Source organism: Rhinolophus ferrumequinum, chromosome 9 (genome assembly GCF_004115265.2).
Source record: "Rhinolophus ferrumequinum isolate MPI-CBG mRhiFer1 chromosome 9, mRhiFer1_v1.p, whole genome shotgun sequence".
In the NCBI taxonomy this organism is placed as follows: domain Eukaryota; kingdom Metazoa; phylum Chordata; class Mammalia; order Chiroptera; family Rhinolophidae; genus Rhinolophus; species Rhinolophus ferrumequinum.
Genome location: NC_046292.1, coordinates 18,211,453 through 18,238,181, shown reverse-complemented (window position 1 = coordinate 18,238,181; position 26,729 = coordinate 18,211,453).

Sequence of the window (26,729 nt, the reverse complement as noted above, 5' to 3'; positions counted from 1 at the left end):
TTTAGCAGTGTGGAGAAACCTATGGGCCCCTTCTCAGAATAATGTTTTTAAATATACCAAATAATTACGAGGATATTACGAAGAGCCCTATTATACTGAAACAGTTATCAAAATATAAAAAATTTATGAGAGTAATGTTTCTTTATTAACACATTAAATAACAAGATCTAGTAGTGAGCGCAAACTATATCAACGTGTCTGCTACAACTTCAGTGTGATAGGAAATTATCTGCGATTTCTATCAGTGACAGTCAGAAGTATGGTACTGCTGTGGTTTTGTTACTAACATTTATACTAAAAGGAAATGCTAAACTTCAAAATAAAGATGAAATTTCCCCCTATCCACGTTCATGGACCCAATAAATTCTATCCTGGATGCCAGGTTAAGAATCCCTGATATAGTCTCTTTGTGCCCCTAACTTCTCTAAGGCCCTACCTTAAAATCACATTATTTTTCAAGACCAATGTAAAAGTTTTCTCATCAATGTATAAAAATTAAATAATTAGGCTTGAAAGAACAGAGATTTGAGTAAAAGAAGAAATTGCTTTAAGAGTCCAGGGTCCTAAGGCAAAGAAGTGGTCCCCTGAAGAATGGCCTGCAGCTGGTTGTGGATCCAGCAGACCCAAGGTAGAGAAACTGAAGCCCGTATAAGAGGAATGACTTATCCAGGATCCCACAAAGAGTGGAGTCAGAGGCAGTGCCCAGAAAAGTCATCTTTAGAAGGCTTGGTGATGGAAAGACTTAATAACGGGCATCTATTCAAACCGTGGCTTCTAAAATGACTGAAGAAATAGTAGCCTTATGAATTCTAGCTTGGATAGGAGACCAACAATAAGGACCTGTTTATGTTACATGACACAAAGATTGACAATAAAGGGGAAGAAAACAAGGCTTGAATTCAATTATGATCAAGCTGATGAGTTGTGTCAGTTTTTCTACAGGTTTTAGTCTACAATGTGATTTTCCCTTAAGAAATCAGATAGTGCCACCGTCTTCCCAGTTCAGTGATAATAAACCACAGCAGCTTGACTATAATGTCTATGGGGCACAGTTGCAGGTTATAAACATGAATAAAGTCACATACAACGGTTCTGAAAATTATCCCTGGATTTAATAAGTAATACATTTTCACATATTAATTTTTTCATTTTACTTAACAAAGACTATAGTCTTGGGGTTCTTAAAATTTAACTTCTGAATTTAAATGTCAGAAACAAAATAGGATTGAGTTGAAAACCTAGTCACATTATCTTATAGCACCAACCCCATGAGAAGCATCAGTTTGCAGACCAGGATGTAACAGCAAGGTTGAAGTTGCAGTGAACTCGGGAAGAGGAAGCAGGAGCCCAGCAGAAACATTTAGAGGAGCTGAATGAAGCTAAAGTTTATAAAATCACTTTAAAAGGGTAATTTTGAATAATAAAGTTCAAATGCAATGCTTTCTAAATTGGTCAAAAGGTATTTCGATTTAAGTTACATGTTTAATCTCTTGACTATAAGTGATTTTCTTTGGGGGGTGGGAGTCGGTAAGAGTTTTGGGGTCTCTAAGCCAAATCAAAGGATTCCTCCCTCCTCTTACTTTAGAAAGTTTGAATTTCACTGCGAACTAAATTTTACTTTTCTACCACTGGTCTTCCTTAAAAGTCCTCAACAAACCTATGTATGTAAGCAAGTGCTTAAATGCAAGACTACTTCGTCTTCCTTGAAATACAGGCTCTGCTTGTGAACACTCATGCAGTTAAACAATCATAATTCCTAAGGCTTTCTCATCTTTCTTCAGTATTTAAAATATGAAGACCTGGACATCGTTATATTTAAATTTATCTTTCCTGCCATTCCTACAATCTTATTTTTCAATGTTGGACTGTGTCATTATTCATATTACCATGAAATCACTGCCCATTCCTGCTCCTTTCTGTTTTATGCTTAACTAGTTATTGTTCCCATTTCTTGATCTACATGTTCAGAGCTTGAGAACTCACTGCACATGAACAAGGGGGAAATTTTTGGAAATATCAAATAATACATAACTTAAGTGATTTTTAAAAAATGAATTAATCTGGAAATAATGAAACTTTTACTGATTTGAACTAGTGGTAGGGAGTTTTATCTCCAGTACTAGATTGCTTCTTAAGAATAGCCCTGTCTGTCCAACTTTATAGCCCACAAAAGACCTAACATAGTGCTATGCACACAGAAAGCATTCATCTACTGAGAAAATGTTCAGAAAGTGTTAGCAGGCAACCTTCTCAGTCTACTTAAAAAAACCACTGTCTTGTAACCAATCTGGACTCGTTCTTCAACCATCTATGCTTAGAAGATACCAGCCCAATAAATAATTTAGAAATACTTGCAATAGAGGAAAATCATGATAAAACTGTCATTTAAAACAAAACAGATCCATATTTACAATGCTTGGAATGAGGCTTTCAAAACATTTGAATCTGAAATAATGAATCTCTAGATGTACATAAAATTACATAAATATCCTGTTTCTTTTAATTCCCAGTTATAGCTTTAAAGTTTGTGGCACACAAAAAGTGTACAGAGGCAGTGCTTCAACATTCTCGGTGACATCTCTCGCAAGCCTCTCATGGACTCAAGATAACTTTAATCAGAGGTGAAACCCAGGGAAGAATTGACTTTGGGGGTTTGGAGAAACTCAAGATAATAATAACCAACCATATTGACAAAAAGGACAAGTTATCTTGTAAAATAATATTTTTAAAAATCTGAGACGTGTTCCCTCAAAATGTTTTCAAAACGGTAATAACCTCGAATGGGGATAGGAATAAGAGAATTACACAGTCTAAGCGAAAGCATTATACATCATGTTAAAAAATGACTTTGAGCAAATCACCTGCATCATCTCTAAAAGCCTCTGTGCCTGCTAATATCTCCAATTAGCCCATCTTCTAACGTAATAATCGCTACGTAGTTGATTTGTGGTAAATTGTTTCTGTGGCTTTTGCTGACTGGACTGGACTGGCTTGACCCAAAGGATTGAGTAAGATTTGGGGATTGGCTCTCTAAATTGCCTAAATTACAGGAGGTCGAGGGTTAATCCTTCCAGTGTCAGTTGCGGCGGCGTTTGAACTTGGGAACAACTCGTGGAACCTTTCGAGTCCAGCCTGTCAAGAGTCCTGGATCTTAACTTCCCCATCTGTAAAATGGAGCAGGTGATAGCTACTTGGAGGGAGGAAGAATGCAGGATTATAACCCGCGGCCCCGCCAATGTGAAAGCAGCCATCCAGTTAGGGAAAGTAGGAGGCGGCGCTGAAAGAAGCGAGAACAGGGCAGTTTGCAGGAAGTGCTTTAGGCTTGGGAGGGGAGATAGAGGGCGGAGGCGGGAATGTGAAAGCCGAGCCTAGCTGCGGAGTTTGTACCGAAGCTCAGGGGAGGCGGGGCGAAGCTGGGGTGAAGGGGTTAGTCAGTAGATGGGCAAGACGGGCCACCTCCCCCGAAAAGAGTGGGCTGCGAGCGGGGGAGGCTCGGAGGTGGAGGCTGAGGAACGTGGGGGGAGGGGGGAAAGCGAACGCACTCAGGAAAGGGGCGGGAAGCGCGCGTCCACCGCACGCATGCGCGCGCTCGGCTCCTCCAGCTCGCAGGCCTGGGCTTCTGACTGCACACCCAACGCCGACGGTGCGGACCTTAGAGGAGGAGCCACGCGGCCCCACCCCGCCGGGACTTGAGTCCCGCCGCGTCCCTCGAGGTGGCGGGTCGTCACTTGTTTCTTTCGTGGGGATTTGGGAAGCAGAGAACGGGAACACGTTTTACCCCCCTTGCGCTTTTCGTCCCCCTCCCCCACGAAGAATGGGGTGGGAGGTCCTGGGCGTGTCAGGGAGAGTCCGCTCCGGGTTTTCCCGCCCACTTTAACTCTGTGAGCGCTTCGACCGCGCGGCGGTTCACTCCACCGGGCGCGCCCGAGCCCTCTGCCGGAACTCGTTCCGCCTCCCCCACACATCTTTCCCCAGGAATGGAAAGTGGGAATTCGGACCTCTCCCTGAGCTCCTCAGGCCGGGCAGCCACTTTCTATCCTTTGGGGGTTCCAACTCCGACAGCCCCTGCAGCTAGAATTCTCCACTAAGGTCGCTCTGAGGGACTACTTGATGTCTCCGTGCGCTCGGTGGTGCGGCCGCGCTCAGCTCTTCCTGGAAACTCCCGCCTCGGGGAGCCAGGAGAGCCCGGCCGGGGGGAGGGGAGCGGAGGAGACGCACACGCCCCCTGTCCCAAGGGAAGGCTCCGCGCCCCCGCCCTCCTTCCCGCGGGGAGGGGAGGGAAGGCGTGAGAGGGGGAAGGGAGAGAACGGGGCACGGAAACGGGGGGAGCGGTTTCCCGCCCCACCCCCCACCTAGAGAACAACGGGTTCCCGCTGCTGCCCCCTGCCGCCCACAGCGCCCCGCACCCCACGTCCCTGTCCGGCTCCGAGAAGGGCGTCCTGGGCGCCGCAGCTGCTGGGGCCGTGGGAACCGGAGCCGAAACTTACAAGAACTGACGGGTTTCCTGTCAGAAAACTTCTAGTTAGTTTAGAGAAGACCGTTGGGCCAACTTGGTCCCAGCCGCCGTTAGCCACATTTCGCTACACGCTGGTGACTTCCCTTCTACTTTAGAACAACGGGGAATAATCTTGGGGAAAGCAGGCAGTTGATAAAACCTAGAGCAACACCAAGTTGGACTGCCCTGACTCAAAGGAAATTAAACAAAATACTGATTGTGAGGAATTTTCCTGACAGAAGGAACCCGAGTTTTTCAAGTTAAGGCTTTCCACTCCCCGTATGTACACAAATATTTAAGTCACGAGAGTTTATTACAGCAGTACATCTGCTTGTAAGCCGACTAAGTTTGTGGTTTAAAAAAAATCTTCGTGAACTTTTAAAAAGAGAGGCATTTGTTTCTGAATCCAACAGGAAAAAAACCAATTCGAAAGAGCCTGAAAAAGTTCAATTAGAATAGCAGCCACATTTCAACATTTCCCAGATTTTGCAATATTAAACTGTGAGGGTTTGTGCCAAATTTTAAGGCAAGAATTCTTACTGCCAAAATCACAAATTTCTCAAAATGAGGGGTGTTCAACCAAATTGCTGCCAGACCCCATAAACAAGCACTAACAGCACTGCTATAATTACACCTTATTATCTCGCTCGCAGCCTTATTTGATTCACTGCCGGATAAAATCTTCATCCCGGGTGTCACTAGCTGGCCTTTTTCTGGGTCTGAACAATCACACACCTCCCAAGCCTTAGTTCGTCCAACGCCTCTTTAGCTGTGTAACCGAGCGCCCTCTATTCCATTCTTCAGAGTCCATCTATCTCTTCCTAAAATGCAACCCAATCGGTCAGGTTATTCTCACCCCAGCTTCCCTAGGGACTAAGAAATGAAGAAGGTGAAAAATTTATCAGAATTACAAGAAAAATTTCTTCTTTGAAGAAAGGGATGTAGGCCAAGAAACCAAATTTGTTGTTTAATTCGAGCCCCCTACAGGGATTTAGCATAGTGGGTTGAATGCAGTTAAACCAGCTTAATCACTTTCTTTGTTCTGGGCTCTATGCATTTATTTACTGTTGTATTTTAACACGATTTGACACAACCTAAACTAATTTCTTCTGTTAGTGTAGCGTCTACAGTGTAGATCATACAACATAACCAAACATAAGTTTCTGTGGAATCTTTGACATTTTGTAGATTTTTGTACTAAAGCTGCTTTATGACCAAGATTAAAAAAAGTGGTGTGTGTGTGTGTGTGTGTGTGTGTGTGTGTGTGTGTGTGTTGGGGGGGGTGTCATGTTTTCATTTTTTTAAATCCAGAGATTTTAAAAGATTGGCCATTGTACACCACTTAATTCCTTTGGCAGGATCTGTAGTTCCACAGCCCTCGCTGGGAGCCACATTTACTCATTTTTGTCATTTTTTTTTTCCAATAAGGAGAAAAGGAAGCAATTTTGCTGGATCTCGTCCCTGACAGATTCTAATTCTTCTAACCTTTACTCTCTTTACTAAATAACAATTCTATCCTGCTTCTCACCAGCCCCTGATCGAGGGGCAATTCATTCGCAAATGACTCTTGAGCCTCCTGAATGTCTACTTCCTTATAAAGCCAAAACCTCAAAACTGTGCCTCAATAAATTTAGGCTTGTAAAGACCCAGGCAGAAAACCTAAGTGCCTGGGAGAAATAATCTCTTTTCTGTTCTACCTTTAAATTCTATTCCAACATGCAGGAATAACAATATCTCATCTTTACTATGTGTGAGCCAGGCACTGTCCTAAGCTCTTGATATGAATTACCTCCTCACAACAGGCCTAAGAGGAGAGCACAATGGTTGCTGCTGTTTTACAGATGAGGAAAATAAAACACGGAGGAGTTAAATAACTAGCACAAGATCACCCAGGCTGGAACCTACAGAGAGCTAGGATTTTGAACCCAGGCTGCTTCCATTATACACATTATCAAAGCTGGTTATCAGCTTAACTATCATATAGAATGAAGAGTCACCATTAGTTCACTACCTTTTACATTCAGGATGTCCCCTATATGACCAAGTCCTGGGCCATGCTTTTTCCTCTGGAACTCCAGTAAAGTAAAATGTGTTGTGAGATCTGCTTAGGAAAAGCATTCCCCAATCAGATTACTCTCTTGGAAGCCAGCCTCAAACTGTCAGCATAGGCATTGTAAATGCTAACCAGGACAGACACATCCAGCTTCACCAGATTCAGAACATGCCCACCTCACATTATAAAGAAGCAAGATGGTTAGAAAGCAATTTGGATTCTCTGATGCTGAGCTAGGTAGAAACCATGAAACGAAATGGGAAGAGAAAAGGTGATGGAAACCAAGAGGAAATACGTGTAACATATGTGCAGATGGAGAGATCAGTACTACACTACAAAGAATGAGGAGGATCAAGGTCAAGCAGAAAAGAAGCATGTGGGAGTGTTATGACAGAACTAGAAAAGGAACATAAACATGAAAACCAAGTACATGGCAAGGGGAGGTGGCGGAGAGTTAGGTTGCAATTTTTCCCCTGATAATGGAGCCTCGGATGAATTAAATACAATTTTAGTCTAGATTAATAGAAATATAGCATCTGGAACAAGGAAAGAAAGAGCCCCACTTCATTCTGTGTTAGACAACATCTAAACAAAGTGTTCACTTTTAGACAGATATAATTAAGAACAACTAACCAAGATGGTGAGGAGACTTGAAACCCTGGTTTTTAAGAAAGATTTGAAGAAGTCATGAGAGATTTAAGAGCCATCTTCAAACACCCAAAGGTGTATTGTGTAAAAAAAAAAAAAAAGAAAGAAAAGAGAAGAAAAATTACATTTTTCTTCCTGAGGGGGTCCCCAGAACGGATAGTTAGGAGCTTCAGAGATACACATTGTAGCTCAGAATATGGAAAAAGTCATGTAAATATGAAATACTGTCTTAAAATGTAACAAGCTCCACATCCATCACTTGAAGAATTCAAAATGCATATGGTGGCTAGACTATATAATGTTTAAGGTACCTTTCATCCTTACTCTGTCATTCACTTGAACACTGGAAAAGGGGAAAACAATAAAACCTACCTCATTAGGTTGTTGAAAAGCTCTTAGCACTCACTAAAAGTCAGCTGATAATAACATCCTGAAGTTCTAAGATTTGGTATTTCTAAATTTATCAGTGAGCAATTACTTAAATCTGGTGTTTATAAATCACTTTTTTTGGTATTATCTATATCATCCTGCATGGTGGTTTGTGTATCACTTGGCACCCTTAGGATATCCTGGTGCAACTAAAACTTACTTAGTAGAATCCAGCGAGCAATACTGGGAATTACATACCACCAAGATCTTAAAAATTGAATTGTTAGCACCACATTGCAATTCCAGAGGTAAACAATATGGTAAGGTAATGTAGGGTAACTATAGAAAGGGTAGAGAAAATAAACTTAATAAAATCTGGCAGACTGAGAGAACTCAAGCAGTACAGCGTCGTGTTGAAGTTTGAAAAAGCAATAAATGTAACGTGCAGATGGAGAGATCAGTACTACACTGCAAAGAATGAGGAGGATCAAGGTCATGCAGAAAAGAAGCAATAGCAGATGAGGTTGGCCTTATACTTCACATATAAGATTCAGATGAGATGGTTCATCTTGAGCAAAAGGTGTCATGAATCCCATGGAACTAACTGGGTAAAGCTGGGAATGGAGACAAAGACAAGCCAACTGGGGAGCTGGTTACCTGCTCACCCTGGAAACTAGTTCTGTAAAGACTTTGTTATTTCAACTGGGGAGCTGGTTACCTGCTCACCCTGGAAACTAGTTCTGTAAAGACTTTGTTATTTCATGGAGAATAAAGCTGACCTCAGCAGCATTCTCAAACAAAAAGAAAGCACACATGATGATTGAAAGGGACAGTGAAGTGGTCTTAGCACAGATTTACTTCAATTCTTACTTGGTTCCTCCAACCCAAAAGGGAAAATTGATAGGAGGCAGTATGGCTGTGGAATAAAACAAACCTGGGACTAGAATCCCATCTTTGCCTCTGCTAGCTGAATGATTAGAGCAAATAACTTTACCTCTCCAAGTCAAAGTTTTCTCATCTGAGGAATGGAAATAACAACGCCCACCTCATAGCATTGTTGTGAGGATTATATGATATATTACATGTAAAACACACTTAGGACAATGCCTAATATATTAACAATAAAGCTAGGGAAGTGGGGAAGAAAGTGTGGTCACATTAGTGGTTGTGATACAGATTCTGCCATATAGAGATAGCGACATTGTACAAAGGGAATGGAAAACCATGACCACCACGCAACCCTCGCGTCTTAGGTGGTCACCAAAGGGTCTAAACCTTAGAACTTCTGTAACTTATAGGAGAAAGCAGGCTGAAATGGAATTGCAAGTGTCCTTGCTCCAAATGCAAGATAAATGATTTCTCTTCTCTCTCCTTTGGTTCTGTTTTTCTCTTCATGCTTTAATCATTTTGACACCAAGCTGTATAAAAGTAATTTAAAATTAACATGTCTGACACTTGGTAGCTAGCAGAACCTGATTCTGAACCCTGCCCCCTCTCCAGAGCAGCCAAAAGTCTTTTTTGATTGGCTACTGGTCCTGCAGCAGCTGATGAAGGGCCCAGGAAAACACATCCAACAATTAATTTGCTAATTTAGTTTTCTGTTTAATTTGAAACCAGAAAATCCTCAATCACTCAGGAGGTTGGCTTTCTGGCTTGAGCCTTGGCTTCTGAAACTTCTTGGTCAGTAATGAGCAAAGAAACAGAAGAGAAAGGGAGAAAGCTTACCTACCTAGGTACATACCACACCCCCTGTGCCCTTCTTTCCTCAGAATGGTTTTCTATAGGCTCACAGTTGACAAGTGTTTTACCAGGAGAATTCGGAGCAATATATTCATACTCAACGTAGGTAAACTACTTCCTGAATTATGGGGAATTTCCAGACCAATATGTGTTCAGGATTTAGAAAATTACTTTAGGGTTACAGATAGACCCAGATGGGTTTCTAGTATTAGAATAAGCATTGCTCCAAACTGTGAAGCAGCTTTCAGTTAGTTTCCCTGGGAACTTTTCTATTGATTTCAAAAGAGGCAAAGGGAGTTTGTATCAGAGATGGAAAACATTTGTATTAGAGAGTTAGGCGAGAAGAAAGAGAAAGATACCGTCCCACAGGTCCCTCTGTTAGCTAGCTTTCCCTTGCTGGAGAGAGTCTCAGAATTAAGAGAAGGGGGTAAGCTTAACACTCAATTGTGTACCACAACCCATACTCTTCTGGCTCTCAGAGAGGTTTTTGCTCAGTTGATGGTTTAATTTTAGTCTCTGTTTTCCCACTTCAGGCAGGTTTAACTCTTCTGCCTGACTTCCAAGACCTTCTATGATCTGGCCCAATCCTACCTATCAATCCCTATTTCTAAGTCTTCATCAAAGTGTATATTCTAATCTGTTCAGACTCAGTGTTCTAAGAACATGTTGCTATGTTACTGCCTCTGAACCTTTGTTCATTTCCCTACTGATTTTCCTCCACATGCTCCTCTCCTTTATTCAAATCCTATTTGAACATCGAGGCCACCAAGATCTTATTTACTCCGTTCATTCTTCTCCACCACTGACTTATCTTCCGTCTTCACACTGGTAACATCTATATAATGTGCTATATGTTGACCACTGTGATGAAACCACGTTCAGTTATTTCTTACCTCAGTTCTAACTTTCCAAATAACTATAAAGTACCTAGAATAGGGTCCATATCACATACAGTTAGTTGGTATCCCTTGGAGGGGTTCCCCAACCTGGCCATTCATGATAATCATCAGGTGCTTGTTTAAAAACAGTGTTTATCAGGTTGGACCCTCCCTGAGCTTCTGTTTTGTTAGATCTAAGATGGGACCCAGGAACCTGTATTTTTTGCCAGTGTTCCAGATGTAGCCAGTCCCCTGATAGAAGTTGGAGAATCACTGCTCACAGCCTGTGGCATAAGAATCACTTGACTTAATAATGGACATTTGGGTATAAACTATATGTACTTATTTATAACCAATAACCACACGGTGACCTAATCAATGGGCACTCCCACTGCCAAATCTACACCTCAGGGTACAAACTGGGAGGCAGGTAACCTGGATTACCTTCTGTCACACCAGTTTGGTATGTTAGGAATCCAAGTCTCTTCTCTATGTATGATCTCTTTGAAATTACAATTGCAGACATCAGGTTGATAGAATTGATGGAATTGTAGCTGGTTAGAAACACAGACCCTCCTTGATCAGTTGCAATACATAGTATTTGTAAAGCGATATTTAGGGTTAAGGGGACTTTGATGTGTGAAAAAAGGCTGGTCATATTCTGCCCCAGCCACAACTGTAAAATTGGTAAAATGAGTCTTCCTGCCCAGTCCTCACCCCATATCCTAAATCCAACTCAAGTGTTAAATGATAGAAGATTAGCTGTGATCTCCTCCTGGGGTACTTGTGTTTCAGAGGGAATCCTCCAGAAGTGAGAGGAGAGGATTATCTTAATGATAGTCCTCTGCCAGAGTCCAAGATTTGGGAGAACATTCTCTTAGAAGATGACCCCCGGAGCACCCCTCTGCTTCTTCCCATCCTCAATAAATAGTGACCATAAAAGTTTCCAATTGTTGTTCTCAGAGCTGAGAGAATGGGATATTTTCGGTTTAAATATAGACACGTTGGTCTGCTGTAGCTGTGTTAGAAGAAGCATGGGGGTCATAGCGTCTCATTACTGTTTTGTCAAAATGCCATATTCTAGATTTCCCATATTCTTGATTTTCTATATTTTTACACTATTAAATTCAAAGAGAAAATCCATGACGTGTTCTTTTGTTTTACAAATATTTACTGAGTGCCCATTATGTCCCAAGTATTGTCCTATTTCTAGAGATACAACAAGGAACAGATAGAATTCATGGAGGTTACATTATATTATAATGAATTATTCATTATGTTATAATGAATAATATTATTCATTATAGTGGGGGACAAGGGTGGAGAAGAGAAGGGGCAAAATATAAACAAAATAAATAATTATATAATATCTTGAACAGATGCTGTGGAGAAAAAAATAAGCAGAGTACAAATGAGGAATGTTGGGGAAGATTTAAATTTTAAACTGAATGGGCAGGGAAGTTCTCACTGAGAAGGTATGTCACTAGAGTAAAGAACTGAAGAGGGTGAGGAAGCAAACCATGTAGATACCTGGGAAAAGAGAATTCCTGATAACTGGTTTAATACCTCTCAGATCATAGGTTAAGAGTTAGGACTTGCAAATTCTAACCTAACTCTAGTGCTTTGCTAAATGCGCAATCATTTCCCCTTTGAAAGTTACTCAGTCCTTCAAACTATGAAGTTTCCTAAGGCTTAGTTGAAAATTTCACATCAAAAAGTATATTTCATTTTTTTTCTTGAAAGCCAAATAGTGCTACCATAGTCACGTAGCGGTATGGAAGTCCACCCAAAAAACAAACAAAATTTCTTGTTATTTTCAGTTAAAAGATTCTCATTTATTTTAATTAATTACTTTAAAAAATGTATTCCCACAAATAACTAGACAGTGGATTTTAAATGGATTTGTTTTTAAAAAATGAAAAATAGTTTCCTTCATTTAGTTCTCAAAACAAATTATGAAATATGCAAGACTGGTATAATGCCCAGTTTACACATGAGAATGCTAAGACTCAGAGAGATTAAGTGCCTTGTCTTATGTAGCACAGCTAATAAGTAGTCAGTGTTAAAACTCAGGTCTTTTAATTTAAATCCCATTTCTTCCCTCTATCATAGCTGCTGTTTCAGTTCCCAAATTAGGAAAACAGCTCCACCACAGTATACTTACAGAATGTGAGCAACCTCTAGATGCCCTGTGAAACCACATCTGTCATATAAAAAAAGAGAAATATCAGCAGTATGTTGGGAAAGCTAATTGTGAAGTTAAACTTAAAACTGAAAGGATAGATAGCTGGCACCCGTTCCTAAGGCCTCAGTCTTAAAGGCTGGAAGTCTCAATCACAGCAGAAATATTATACCTTTCTACCACTGGGATCCGGTACAAGGAGTGCTTTCCACCTTGGGCAGAGTAGATGCTAAGAAACAACACAATGTTCCATTAAGTACTAAAATTTATCAATACCCTAGTTCAGGCAAAAGAAGATATAGATAAAGAAGTGGTTATATTTCTGGAATTTGGTTCTTTTTCTCATTTCCAAAACCACCCTCATCAGGGCCCTTGTCACTTATTCCTCACATTTCGGTAGAAGCCTACTATCTGTTTCTCCCATCTCTGTTTCTCCTCTTTCCTTGACCTCTTTCCGAAACACTTATTGTATATTCTCCAGATTAACCTTCTTGAAATACTGTCAGTCTTTTGCATAAAATCTTTTAATGACCCCAAAATGTAGTTCATTTCGGGAAAATATGATTTAGTCTAGCCTTCAACATCGTTTCAACTACAACTTACTAAAACTGACACAAGATGAAATGGAAAATCTGAATTGCCCTGTATCTATTAAATAAATAAAATTTGTTATATCTGTGTAAAAATTTTCCCTAAAGAAAGCGGTAGGCCCAGACGGTTTCACTGGTAAATACTATCAAATATTTAAGGAAGAAGTCACATCAATCTTACACAAATTCTTTCAGAAAATAAAAGAAGAGGGAACATTTCCAACTCATTAGACCTGCTGTAGCCAACTAGATCTTTGCCACTTCTGCCCCAACCACCACCAAAAACTATGAGTGTTTCCTAATTTTTCCACACACAACATGCTGCATGCTGTTGCTGACACCCATCCCTTTCTTGGAATGCTCTCCACTCCCTTTGCCTGTACAAGTAATTTGGGTGGGTAAAAGTGAGGATTCTTAGAGGATCTGAAGCTGAGATCTGATTCTTTTTTTACCTACCTCTAAAAACAAGTACAGCCTTGACAAGTGAACACACAAAAAATAGACCAAACCAGTGTTAGTATTATACATAGATATTAAGGCCAGCATAGTACACACAAAAGAAGAGTCAAGGGCTTTTCTGATTCAACAGATAGAAGTGTTTCCACTTAGCAGTGAAATGCAATACAGAGCCGTGCAAAATGTAGAGAAAATGAGATTTTTTTTTTTTTTTTAAGAAAAAGAAAGAATGGCAGCAGAATACCAGTAAGAGTCTTACATGTCACTCAGCCTTTCAACAAATATTTGAGAGCCCACTATGATACAAGCATTGTGTCAGGCATTACGTATACACTTGGTGGTCTTTGCCTTCATGGAACGTACAATCAAGTGGAAGAGATAGACAATAAGTAGGTAAACAGAATTATAAATCGTGGTGAACTTTTCTGAACAAAAAGAACAAACCACGAAAGAAAGGATAATGGTGGGAAAGCATTTGAAAATTGATGATCAGGAAAGGCCACTCTGAGGAAGTGAAGTTTCTTGCAGGAGGAGAAGGCACCAGCCCCTGGGGTGAGGGCCATTCCAGGCAGAGAGAAGAGAGTGTGTGATAGTTCTAAAACTGGAAAGTTGTCAAATTGTGTTAGCAGTCAGATAGAAGCTCATTGTGGTTGGTGGGTTGGACAAGTAAGGGATGCCAGACCATGCAGGGTCTTCTTGGATTTGGAAGGAGTTTGCATTTTATTCTAAATATAGTAGGAAGACACTAGAGGATGGTAAGTTAATGAAGAGAGAATTGAGAAAACCGCAGGGCCATAATATTTCAAAAGGCATTATTTGCTCCCAGATTCAACAAACATGTATTGAATATCTCTTTGCTAGGTACTCTTCTAAGCATTTTCATATCCCATTCAATTCTTACCAGAGACCTGTGAGAGAGGTATTAATATCAGCATTATCACTTTCTTACTGATGAAGAAACTGATACTCAGAAAGGTTCAGTGACTTGCCAAAGATTACGCAACCCAGAAGCCATGGATTTGAGATTTAGTCTCACCTCTGATTCGAGCCCTCTGTTCATTCCACTAAATTATCTAGTAGTCGCGTAGGCCCATAAACCCACAATATCCTTGACTCCTATTTTTCTTATCTTGTCCATCAGGCAAATCCCAGCACTTTTACCTTCAAAATCGAACCACTTGTTAACCACCTTCACTGCTACCACCCTGACCTAAGCCATCATTGTTTCTTGCCTAGGTTCCTTCAGTTGCCTCCTAACTATTCTCCCTGCTTCTTCCTTTATACTCCTCACTTCTGTTTTCTACACAGCAGTCAGAACAAACCTTTTAAAACATAAATCCTGTAATAAAACACAAGTTATTCCTCCAGCGGCTTCCCATCTCTCATGCAGAATAAAAGTCCACGATGACTTCCAAGGCCTTACAAAGTCTGCCCCCTGTACTTCCACTTCCCTGACCTATCTCTTACATCTCTCCCTCGGCTCACTCTATTCAGGTACAATGGTCTCCTTCAACAAAGGAACTCTTGTCTCAGGGCCCTAGCATTTGCTATACCCTCCATCTGGAATGCTCCTCCCCCTCATATTTGTACGGCTTGCTCCCTCGCTTCTTTTATGTCTCAACTCAGAGATTCTTTTCTGACCACTAGAAAACAGCCCAAGCCATAATCCCCATCTCCCTTAACTCTGTTCTCTGATTTTCCATAACCCTTATCACCATTTGATACACTATATGTTTACTTATATGTTTATTGTTTGTCCCGCCCCATTTTAGAAGATAAGTTCCAAGAGAACAGGAACTTTATTTTATCTTCTGTTCTTAGAACAGTTTTCAGCTCCTAGAACACTGCCTGGCACATAGTAGGTGCTCAGTGAATAGAGGAAGGTGACTAAAGAACAGAGCCTGTTTGTTCAATGATTGAATGAATAGGAAGACAAAGCTATTCTGAGGATGGGAAAGCACTTTGTAAACTAGGAAGTGGTATAGAGGTTTATTTCTTCTAGTTAGTTCTTTGGTTTCTAAGCCTTAAGATCCACTTCTGAGAGCCTTAACTAAATTGAGTGGACCCAAATGATGTTGGTTTATGTAGCGCTGACTCTTGGTAGGCCACCAACTGCATAACTGGGAACTCAGTCTTGCCCTCCTTGGCTTCTCGAAAAGCCAGCAAAGACCCCTTCTGTTTTCTAAGGCACTCTTGCATTCATTTGGCTTTTTAGAGTTTTTATTCTGGGCAATGAGAGTGATGGTTGGTGCCCTATCTGTGGTTGGGATTCTATACAGGGAAAGTCATTCAATTAAATCAAGCAGTATTGAATTCTTAATTGACACAAATGAGACAGACAGACAGCTGGAGGAGTGGGGGAGGGACAGGGAGCAGGTGCTCTGCATAATGGAGAAAGAAGAAGGGCAGAATATAAATTCAAATTGATGTTGGAGAAGCTCACTTGTAAGTCTAGATTTTGTACCACAAAAAAGGTAAGTTTTGCTACAGCTTACTCTACATACAGCAGAAAAGACCCAGAGGTGTCTTTGCTAAGGATAAGGCAACAGGTTCCAAATGCTTGTGCCATTTTGACGGGCCTGATGGCTAAGTCGGCTTCTTTTCAGGTATTGTCATTCTTGCTAAACTGAGGTTTTTTGTGTGTTTTTTTGTTTTTCAAGATAACCTTACGAGATAATGTTTGATGAAAAGAAACCACTTTTTAAATTCCATTTCTAAAAAAAAAAAAAAAGTGGGGGGATTCTTAACACATGAATCAAATAAAGAAGTTAGAGAAAAGGATGTTTCCAGATTTTCAAAAGCCAGATATAGGGGCATTCCTGCAGAAAAGGCAGGTCCCTTGACAACTCTGGAATTTCCTCTGAGAATGTTGGGGGCATTTTTCCTCTCAGGCCCCTCTTGGTCAGAGCTTTGACTCCCCAGCTCAGACAATTCTTCTCTGTATCCATGGGAATTGCTCCCATAATTAGCAGTGTCTCCTGCCTGGAACACAGACAAGTAAATGTTCAAACCTGGCAGCTGATCCTGGGAAGGAGAGCTGATTAAATCTTTCCTGTTGAGAGGCACCTCTTTGATTTGAATGCGACACCTATATCGTCAACCTCAGGTTTGTCTGAGGGAAGCAGTTTCTCCCATAGCTTCATAACCAGAGATCCTAATATTTAAAGACACATTTAATCTTAAAAGGAGCCCCCTGGTTTGCTAAGTGAAATGACTTAGGAAAAAGCATAGGGTTTTTTTTCTTTCTTCTCTCTCCTGGCCCCTTCTCCACTAAACACCACCCTGTATTTGGTATGATGAAAGCTCCTGCTGCGCAGGTATCATCAAATGCCAGGGGCCTTGAGAAATAAAAGGAGTTCAAAACACCACTAAGTACACATAAGTATTAACTACAAATGGAAGAGTGAAAGACTGGGCAAACTATTTCTTTAGAAGTGTTTAGTAAGACAACCTGGAACCATCAAGCCCCAAAGTGAATACCCTTGGTGATATTCCCATCCAGGAAAGCTTTCTATGGGAGGAGGTATAGTCTTATCTTGATGTAGCTAGGATTATGTACTACCATTCAAACATGTTCGGGAGAGACAATACCCATTTTCTTCTGACATCAAGGCAGCCTTTTAAGTTTAGCCAGATTTATTTTGGTTAGTGCAATAAAAAAGCCAGGTCGGAGAATTATGTCTCACAAAAATAAAGCCATTGTGTGCTTAAAGTTTCCCCCTGAAAGCCTGCTTTTAAAGCAGCTTGCTGCTCCACGGCTCCAGTCACCTCGCAGTACTTGCATTCAGGCAGGTTGTGAACAAAGCAAATTTGCTTCACACGCAACAGCCCTAAACCTACACTCTCAGGACAAAAGTTTTCCTTAGCAATGTTTTCTACATGGGTCTGGTTAAGGGCCATTCACTTACCTCCAACCTCTTTCTCCTGGGAGACAAAGGCACCTTTGGGCTGCACTGACACAGGAGAGTCAGAATCAGATTTGTTATCGACATTGCAGCCTTCAATTTCAGTAAGAGGCTAAATCTGTCTATTCCAACGACAGGAAGGCAGTCTTTATAACCCCTGGAGCGCTTGGCCAATTATGCACCTGCAAATATACCATACAGGACATTTCAGGTTCCTAAGCACTTTGAAAACCGATACTTAAACAGTCTCAAGGGATCCTATCACCCACCTCGAATAATAGCTGCTTTGGAATCTGTTGTTGGCACCAGAAAAAGAAAGAGTCCTCTGAAGTCATTCTAAAGCCATTTTTATTGTGCATTTTCAAACAAAGGACCTCACCAAAAGAACTTCTGTTACAAAATCAGGGTAGAAAGTCAAACTCATCTCATCTAAGAGTCAATTACCCTGGCAATTTTGTGAAGGGATGGGAAATGAGTGCTAGGGGAGAGGACTGTGGGGAGGGGGTGGGATTGGCTTTTAAAATCCCCTGGGTGAGAAGGGTGTTCCCACTGACTCTAAACCCTAACAATTACAACAGAAGGGCCTCTGTGACTTTCTAGCTATAAACTTTTTATGATTATTAACTGGGGAAATCTAGAATATGTGGAATTTTAACAATCGTTTTTCAACCTTCATTTACCTTCTGAGAAATTTGTTTTCGCATGGAGTATAATAACCTAAGGCTCAGAACTTATGTTGGCTACCTTGATATTCCTTGTTGAAAAGCCACCTTCTTACATATTTTACTTCCAATAAAAAGGCAGATGCCCTACAGGCTGTTTATCTCAGGAAAGAAACACATGTGGGAAAAGAAGCAATTCTCATTGCAATTAAATTAAGTCATGACCACCTGTTGTGGGATTAGCCTGCCACCTGCTGTTCACAAGCGGAACAGCAGCAGAGGAACAGGATGACCGAGGTAAAATGTCCCTCCGTTGATGAAGGGTTTTGGTAAAGTCTTCCTTCCTTTAAGGGTATCACTCTCTATTTTTATTATTGTGAGGTAGAGAAAAATGTGATTAATAGCAAGAGTGCTGATGGAGGGTCCAAGAAATGCAGGTACAATTCTTTTTTAAAACAATTGACAATGCTGTGTCAAGAGTGGTAAAATATTCCTTGACCTTGTCATTCCACTCTGGAAACCTGTTCTAATGGATGAACCCCTAATTCAGAAAAAGCCATGCATGTCAAGATATTCATCACAATAATCACTTTATATTGAAAAATAAATTTTAAAGAAGCACCAATTAGCAAATGGTTAAAACTATCCACTTGGTGGAATATTCTGAAGCTATTAAAAAACTATATTAAAAATGTGCAACTACATGATGAAGTGTTTATATTATAATACAACATAAAAATAAAAGATTAAAAGAAGAGATTAAAACCCAAGCATAGGAAATAAATATTTTTTGGGAAAAAAAGCCACACCAAAATACTACCAGTTCTTTGTGAGGCCATGAGGGACTAAACAGTTTTTCCTACTTTTCAGTCTTTTCTAAATTGTCTTTAATGAGCATATATTAATTTGTGTAATAGAACAAAAACTTATTACCCCTAAAAGATGCCTGGGTTCTAATTCTGTATTTTACTAAAACATAATACATCAGAGAAACAAATCCTCTGTGACCATGGGCAACAAACTTCGCCTCCGTGGAGCTCAAGCCTTTCATTTGTCACTTGCCTCCCTCCCTTCCCAGGCTGTTCGATGATCAATCCAATAATGGATGTGAAAGTACTGTACTTTGAAGAATATGACATTCCATCTGATTTATTAGTGATCGTTTATTTTGTCTAGAGGTTCTTTCCAATCTTATCCATATCTCCGGTTTCTTGCCTAGGATTAATAGGGAAAATATAAAAATTTTATTTCCCCTCACCCTTGGCAAAATAATAATTTATTATCTTGGTAAAAGGCAACACTCTCCACTCAGTAATCCAAGCCCTGCTGGTGCCTCCTTTGAGCTCTTGATTTGGCCTCTCTGTCTCCCATCCAATCCCCGTCGGGTTTTTCTTCCTCCATGGCATTGCTTACACTACTGCCAACCAGAGTGATCATTTCAAAATACAAGGTTGGTCAAGCGGTTCCCCAGCTCAGAATCCTTCAATGGCTCCCTCTGGTTTATGGGATTAAGTTCAAAACCCTAGTCCTCTGGTCAATCCAAGGCCTCTGTGTTGAACTTTCAAGTCTTCTGATATGTCAGGCTATGTCACATCTCTTTGATTTTGCTTCTGCTGTTCCCTCTGGCCAGAATGCCGTTCTGGCTGCCTGCCTGACAAGCCCCTCCCCATCTTCTGGGACTCAGTCTAGGCCTCGGCTCCTCTCGAAACCTTCCCTGCCACCCTGCCCTGTACCCCTGTCTCCTCTCCCCCACCATACTTTAATAACATCATTTAGTCAGGTAATTTTCTATTTTCTTATCTGACTCCCTCACTAGATCAAAAGCTCCTTAAGAGTTTACGAATCTTGTATTAAGACGTATATACCAGCACCTAGTACTGTGCCTGGTTTATAGTAGAAGTTCGGTAAATGCTTGTTGAATTAAAAAAAAAAGACTTCCTCTAACATTTTAACTTCCACAAGGTTTTCGTTCTATTGTTCCATTTGATCCTGGTAAGTGGCAAAGCAAGCACTTGAGCTAAGCTTTTCTAAAGGAAGAGAAAAAACCCAAACCCTGTAGCAGATGTTATTGCTCATCCCAGGTCCTCTCAGATTTCTTACCAGTTCCTCCCACCCCTCCTTTGGCTGCTTTTGCTTCCAATGACTGGTACCTGAGGCCTCTGGTAGCCGGAGGATGCTCCTCAGGCTACCAGAATGGCTTTGATCCTTCCCTCTTCCCTGGTCTCCAGCAAATGACTAATTGGATGTGGGAGTTTGAAAGCCCAGTTTACTTGTCTCCCGTGGAATTTCTACTCCTGAGTTCCCTGAAGGATTAAGCTACCCTCTCTGGGACTGCCTGAAGTCTCATTTTTGCTTGGTTTCTTCCCTTTCTCTACCCTGCTTCCCCTATGCCCTTGCTGACTTCTTGGAGCACTTCCTTAATAAATCTCTTACCCAGGAATCCAGTCTTGGGGTGTGCTTCTGAGGTTCCCCAGGCATCCAGCTAAGCATGTTCTTTGTTTCTACTATATGTCAGATCTTGCTTTTTCAAAAGCTAGTTTGTTTATATATCACAAAATCTGTATGTATAAAGTATATCTATTTAAATTTTTTCTCCCTTCCTCCGCCTCCCCCCCCCCCACTCCAGTTCAAGCCATTGTTTCTCTGTATAGTTGTGTAGGACACAGCACGGTGCTCCAACCACCTGAGCCACCGGGCCGGCCCTATTTAAAATTTTTTACACCTGAAAAAACAGGCTAAGAGAAACTGGGTAGTTTATCCAAGGTCACACAGCACTTAGCAGAGTCAGCCGTTTGAACCTAGTTATTTTTACTCCTAAGGTGAGTCCTTTCTACTATGTCTTCATGCCTCTTCTAACTCTAAATTTAATGTTTTTCTTTTTGTGAAGACTGTATGGTAGGCTGGTTAAGGTAAAATCATTTGGTGGGAACACATTTATTTTTGGTGTTTATCTACATATCTAGTTGACTCATTTGCCAGCTTGTACAACTTTTAGTAATGTCAGATTGAGTGGCAAAACCAGGTAAGAGACCAAAAGATCTTCATCAGAATAGGCTCTCTCTTTTTTTTCTCCTACTACAGGATTCTTCTAGATTAGCCATAAATCATTCTAATAACTCGGTGACCTTTGACAAGTTTCCTAACCTTTCTGGGCCTCAATTTTCTTTCTTTAATGTGAGGAAATCAAATAATAAGAATGCCTGCATTATAGGATAAGCTAACAAAAAACACTTAGAATGGTGTCTGACACAAAGTGTGCACTAAATAAATGTTGGCTCTTATTATTACAATTTCTACTTATTAAACAGGTTATTCTCCAAAAGGCTGTTTGTAAGTCCTTTTGTTTATATGTGCAGAGATTCAGGAAAGATAAGACACTAACAATGAGTCACTCACATAAGCCTTGGATGTAACATACTAAGAAGGAGTTGGTTGCTCAGATATCAATATTGTTATTTCCAAGTGGGTAGATAAAAATATTATTGAATCGTTCTCACAATCCACAAGAGTACATTCCTATTCCCTCTTGAGGTGACTCCTAGAATTACCATTACCACTTAAATAAATCATAGACCTTATGGGACCAAATTTGTAAGCATTCTTAGAGAACACATTTAGTTCAGAGGTTACCAAGCTACAGTCCCAAACCCCTACATGTCAGAGAAAGTGTTAATGAATATTTTCAAAATTTCAAAAAGTCTAGCTAAAATTGTTCACTTACCTCTGACAGAAAAAATATTTTCAAGCATATTAACTCTTTTCATCCTCATAACGATCCTTTGAAGTAGGTACCACATTATCATTCCCATTTTACAGGTGGAGAAGTTGATTCATAGAGACGCTGAAACTTGCCCAAGGAAGCAAATAGCATAGATGGGTTTGAACCCATGCAGTATGGCTCCAGGAGGGCCTGTACACTCAATTACCCTGCTGTACAGTTGCAGTAATACCAGCTCTACTTGCCCAGCACCTTCTACATGCCAGACCTGAAGCTAAGTTCATACCACACACCCTTACAACTGAGCTGCATTTTGCAGGTGAAAAAGCTCAAACTCAAAGGGGCATAAGGTAGCTTTCACAGGTGAAGGATATATTCATTACCTATTTGCAAAGATTGTTTCACAGCTGTACTCAAATGTCAAAAACTCATCAAACTGTACTCTCTGCAGTTTATTGAATATCAGTTTTATTTCAATAAAGCTATTTTTAAAAACAACATGGAGATATCAGGTTATAACATTAGACTGGCAAAAATCTGAAAGCTAGGTAATGTTACTTGTTAGCCAAAATGGGGGGATATTGGGAGTTTACTGGGAATGTAGATTAGCACAGCCATTCTGAAGAGCAATTTGCTAGTACATAGTCAAATGAATTTTAGCTGTAGTCCATGTTCCAGCTGTTCCTGGGTCAATATTCAAAAAAGAAGAATCCCATCAGCGTGAAATACACAAAATCAAGGAAGAGAAAATACAAAAATATACGAGAGGAGGACTTAAACTACCTGAAATCAAGGCTACATATATTGGGCCAGCCCAGTGGCTCAGATGGTTGGAGCACTGTGCTCCTAACGCCGAGGTCACCGGTTGGATTCCCACATGGGCCAGTGAGCTGCATCCTCTACAGCTAAGATTGTGAACAACAGCTCTCTCTGGAGCTGAGCTGCCGTGGCTGCCATGGGCTACCATGTGCCACCATGAGTGGTGGGCTGCCCCGTGTGAGCAGCCGGCAGCTGGATGACCAGCGACCGACGGCCTCAGCCAGGGGAGCGCAAGGCTCATAATACCGGCATGGGCCAGGGAGCTGTGTCCTACACAACCAGACTGAGACACAACGGCTTGAACCGGAGTATGGGGGGCAGGCAGAAGAAAGGGGGGCAAATGACTATATATACTATAAAGCTATGGTAGTCAAACAGCATGGTATTATAAAGACATAGATCAATAGTAAAGACATAGATCAATAGAATAGAGAATTCAGGAACAGAGCCACCATGTACAGTTAATTAATTTTCAACAAAAGTGATTTAAAAAAGATAGTCTTTTCAAAAAATGGTGCAGAAACAACTGGATATCCATAAGGAAAAAACAAATATCAACCCTTGTCTCATAATATATAAAACTTAATTTAAAATGGATCATAGACCTAATCATAAACGCTAAAGCTTTTGCAAGAAAACAGAAGAAAATCCTTGAGAATTCAGGGGGCTAAAATAAATGTTGTATATCTTGACTGGGGTGTTTTCGCATGGGTGTATGTATTTGTCAAAACTCATCCAACACTATACAAGTGGGTATATTTTATTGTATGAAAATTGTAACAGTACATTTGATTTTAAAAATAAAAAGGATAAGAAGGAGGCAAAAGTAGTAGTAGAGAAGGTAGGGGAAGAGGAAAGAGAAGAAGAAGGAGAAGCAGCATCACTCAGGCTCCGAAAGGGGAAAGGGATTTACCTAAGGTCACACAGCTGATGAACTGTGGAATTGAGGTCCCAATCTAGATATAACTGACTTCAAATCTCCATCGCTTTCCACTGCTCCCATTAGTAAATATGGTTTGATTACAGACACAGGGTTGGTGAAGGGGAAAAATAACACAAAGGGAGCTTTAGTGGTTATCAAACAAATAGGTAAAACCATTGGTTGGTTCTTAATCCCCTATTTTACAGATGGGAAACGTGAAGTCCAGAGAGAGAAGTGACTTGTCGCACAGCTATTAAATAATAGAAGTTGGATAATAACTCTGCTTCAGTGTTCTGATGATTTCTCCATGGGACACCTTCTCTCCCAACTCACTCTTTAATTTTTCTCTGTTTCAAAGAGTTAAGAAAAGTAGCTCATTAAGAAAAGAGTAACAAAACAGATGGAAAAGCAATAATCAAATGAGTATTGCAAGCAACAAAAATAAAAGGAGACAGAGCAAGCAATTGGGCTCCAATGGTCAAGAAAGGCTTTCTTGACAAGGTGGGACTTGATGGAAATCTGAAAAGACAGTCATAGTGAGGTTTGTGAGCAAGAGTTTAGTTACAGGGGAGCAGGAGGACTTCATGGAAATATGGTTTGGGAGGTACACCACCACCCCATTCAGACTTTTTTGTTTTGGTAGGTTGCCAACACCACAATGTTATCATTGGAGCCTTAATTTTTTAGGTTCAGACCATATTTCTCCAGGGGTCCTAGGTCAGGGTAACTATCCAACACACTGGATGGAGTTCAGCCATTGGCTCTTCCATCATTTGATAAGCTGTATCTACTTAGTGGAGGTGCCAGGTGTGAAGAGATCTGGAGTGAGGGGTACTACCTTGGCTGGCCCTCTGTGTGGGCTTCTCAGGTCCACAAAGACAGGTTCTGGGAGGCTTAGAGGATGTGAATTGCCAAAAATGAGAATGGACCCTTTTTTGAGGATAGTACTTGTTGCTATAACGAACAAACCCACAAAACAAGTTTATTTCTTGCTAATGTAAAGTCCAAAACAGGTGTCCCTGGTTGACAAGTGACCTCTTCTAAGCAGTGATTCATTAACCTAGGCTCCTTCCATCTCATGGCTCTGCCATCTTCACTACATGACTCTCAAAGTGGCCATGCTTGTCAAACCATAAGAAGGAGAATGAGCAAGGGGAGATCTCAGGGACAGATCACGTCTGCTCACATCCCATTGGCTAGAACTCTGTCATATGGCCAGATCTAACAGCAAGGGAACATGGTAAATGTAGTCTAGCTGCGTGCCCAGTAAGAAGAGGAAACAAGACTCAGAGGGAACACAGGCAGAAGGGACCTTGCCCATAGCACTTAATGAATAAAATAATTACCACTGATTGAACATTTGCTTTGTGCCAAACATAGTGCTGGGTACTTTATTTAATTAACTCAGTCTGCTGAAAAGTAATTATATTATATAGAAGATGACAGAGAAGAAAGACAGGTTCAGAAAGGTTGGGTGATTTGCCCAAAGTCATACAGCTAGTGGGTGGTGAAGCCAAGTTTTCAAACCTGGATCTGTCTGATTCCAGAGTCCAATCTAGTTATAAGAATGGGAGTTTTTTGTACCAGTGGTCCTGTATTTATATTTATATTTATATTTATATTTATATTTATATTTATAGCTGATATCCTTTCTATAAACCACCACAGAGTAACAAATTATTTATGTATTCATGCTCCCAGTGCCTTCCAGTATATGCTTTGCACATAATTGGTGATCAATAATGGTTTTGATTGAATAATAATAATACATGTGTAAAGTGCTTTAAAGGTATGCAAAACCCTTTTATACCTTTAAACAATCCTTATTTAAAAACTTAAAGAAAAACAAACAAACAAAAATAAAGCTCAGAGCTGTTCAGTGGCTTGCCCCAAATCATACTGTAAAAAGATTTGAATGTAGGCCTTCTAATGCCAAGTCCAATGCTAGTACCAGCTTTATCGTTTTCTAACAGGATGACCTTGGGTAAGTAATTTCACCTCAAACTCACAAGTAAAATGAGTATAATCAAAGCTTCACTCCATGGGTAAGTAAATAAAGGCAATACTACTTATAAAGCACTTGGTACAGTGGTTGGCACCAGATAAGCCCTCAAAAGACATGAACTAATGATTTTGGGATTTAAGTTCTTTGAGATTCCATTTGATTTAAGTTCTCTGACATTCTATTTTTTTATGTGTAAATGGAAATATTAATATCTCCTTTGCTGGGGTTTTTGATAATTCAATGAGCTGAAGCAGTTAAGGTCACTAGTGAAGTGCTGAACGTGTGGTCAGTGGGAGGAAGGTCAGAGATCGCCTTTTAACAAACACCAAACCAAGGTCATACTTTTTCCCTCCAAAAATTTAGATGCTGGGTGGGTGCACAGGAAATGTTTGTTGGCTGACCAATGCGCAGATGCCAGCATCACTGCGATGTATAGTGTAATAAATAAATTTCGTCTTTCTAAAACATGTTGCTATTTAGGCAATCAGAATACCCTCGTATCCCTACACAGGCTTTCTAGCTTCTTGGGTTGGGGATCAGTAAATCATTTTCTTTTTGCCATAGCGTCCCTGCAAAGGTCCCGGGGATTACGTAGTTAAGACTCCTTTGAGATCCTAAAGGCAGGAAGGTGGCTTTGTAGGGCTATGGTCAAGGGTACAGCCAGCTACTTCTGAATCTACCCACCTCTTTAATTCTTAGGAAACACGCTTGGGGCAGGACTGGGCTGTGAAAACACAAATATACACACATTTTTTTAATGTATGAGTTTGTGGCGTTTTTTTTCCCCCTTGAATTCATAGTAGCTTAATTTTAGAGTTTGTTAAGTATTTAAAAAGCACAAAGAAGAATCATTGTTAATACTTTGTTATTTATCATTGTGGGTTTTTTCTATACATATAATATTTAAAAAATAAATTGATCTTCTACTGTACTTACACTTGCTATTTAGAAGACATTATATCATGAATATTTCCCCATGTTCTTAATAATTTTCCCGAACAAGATTTTATTCATGTATGTATAATATATCATCATATAGCTGTGCCATCATGCATTTGTTATAATATTTCATTGGTGTATAATTAAATTTGACCAATTTCCCAACCAATAAAATAACACTGTGGGGTACACTTGTACATAATTTTATATATTAATTCTTAATTCTCTCTTTAACATACATTCAGTGGCATGCTAGGGCCTATTTTTACTGGCTCATGAGAGCCAATTGTGGACGTCTCTTCCCAGCTACACATTCATGTTGGTACCTTGAAATTGGCCATTGTGGGA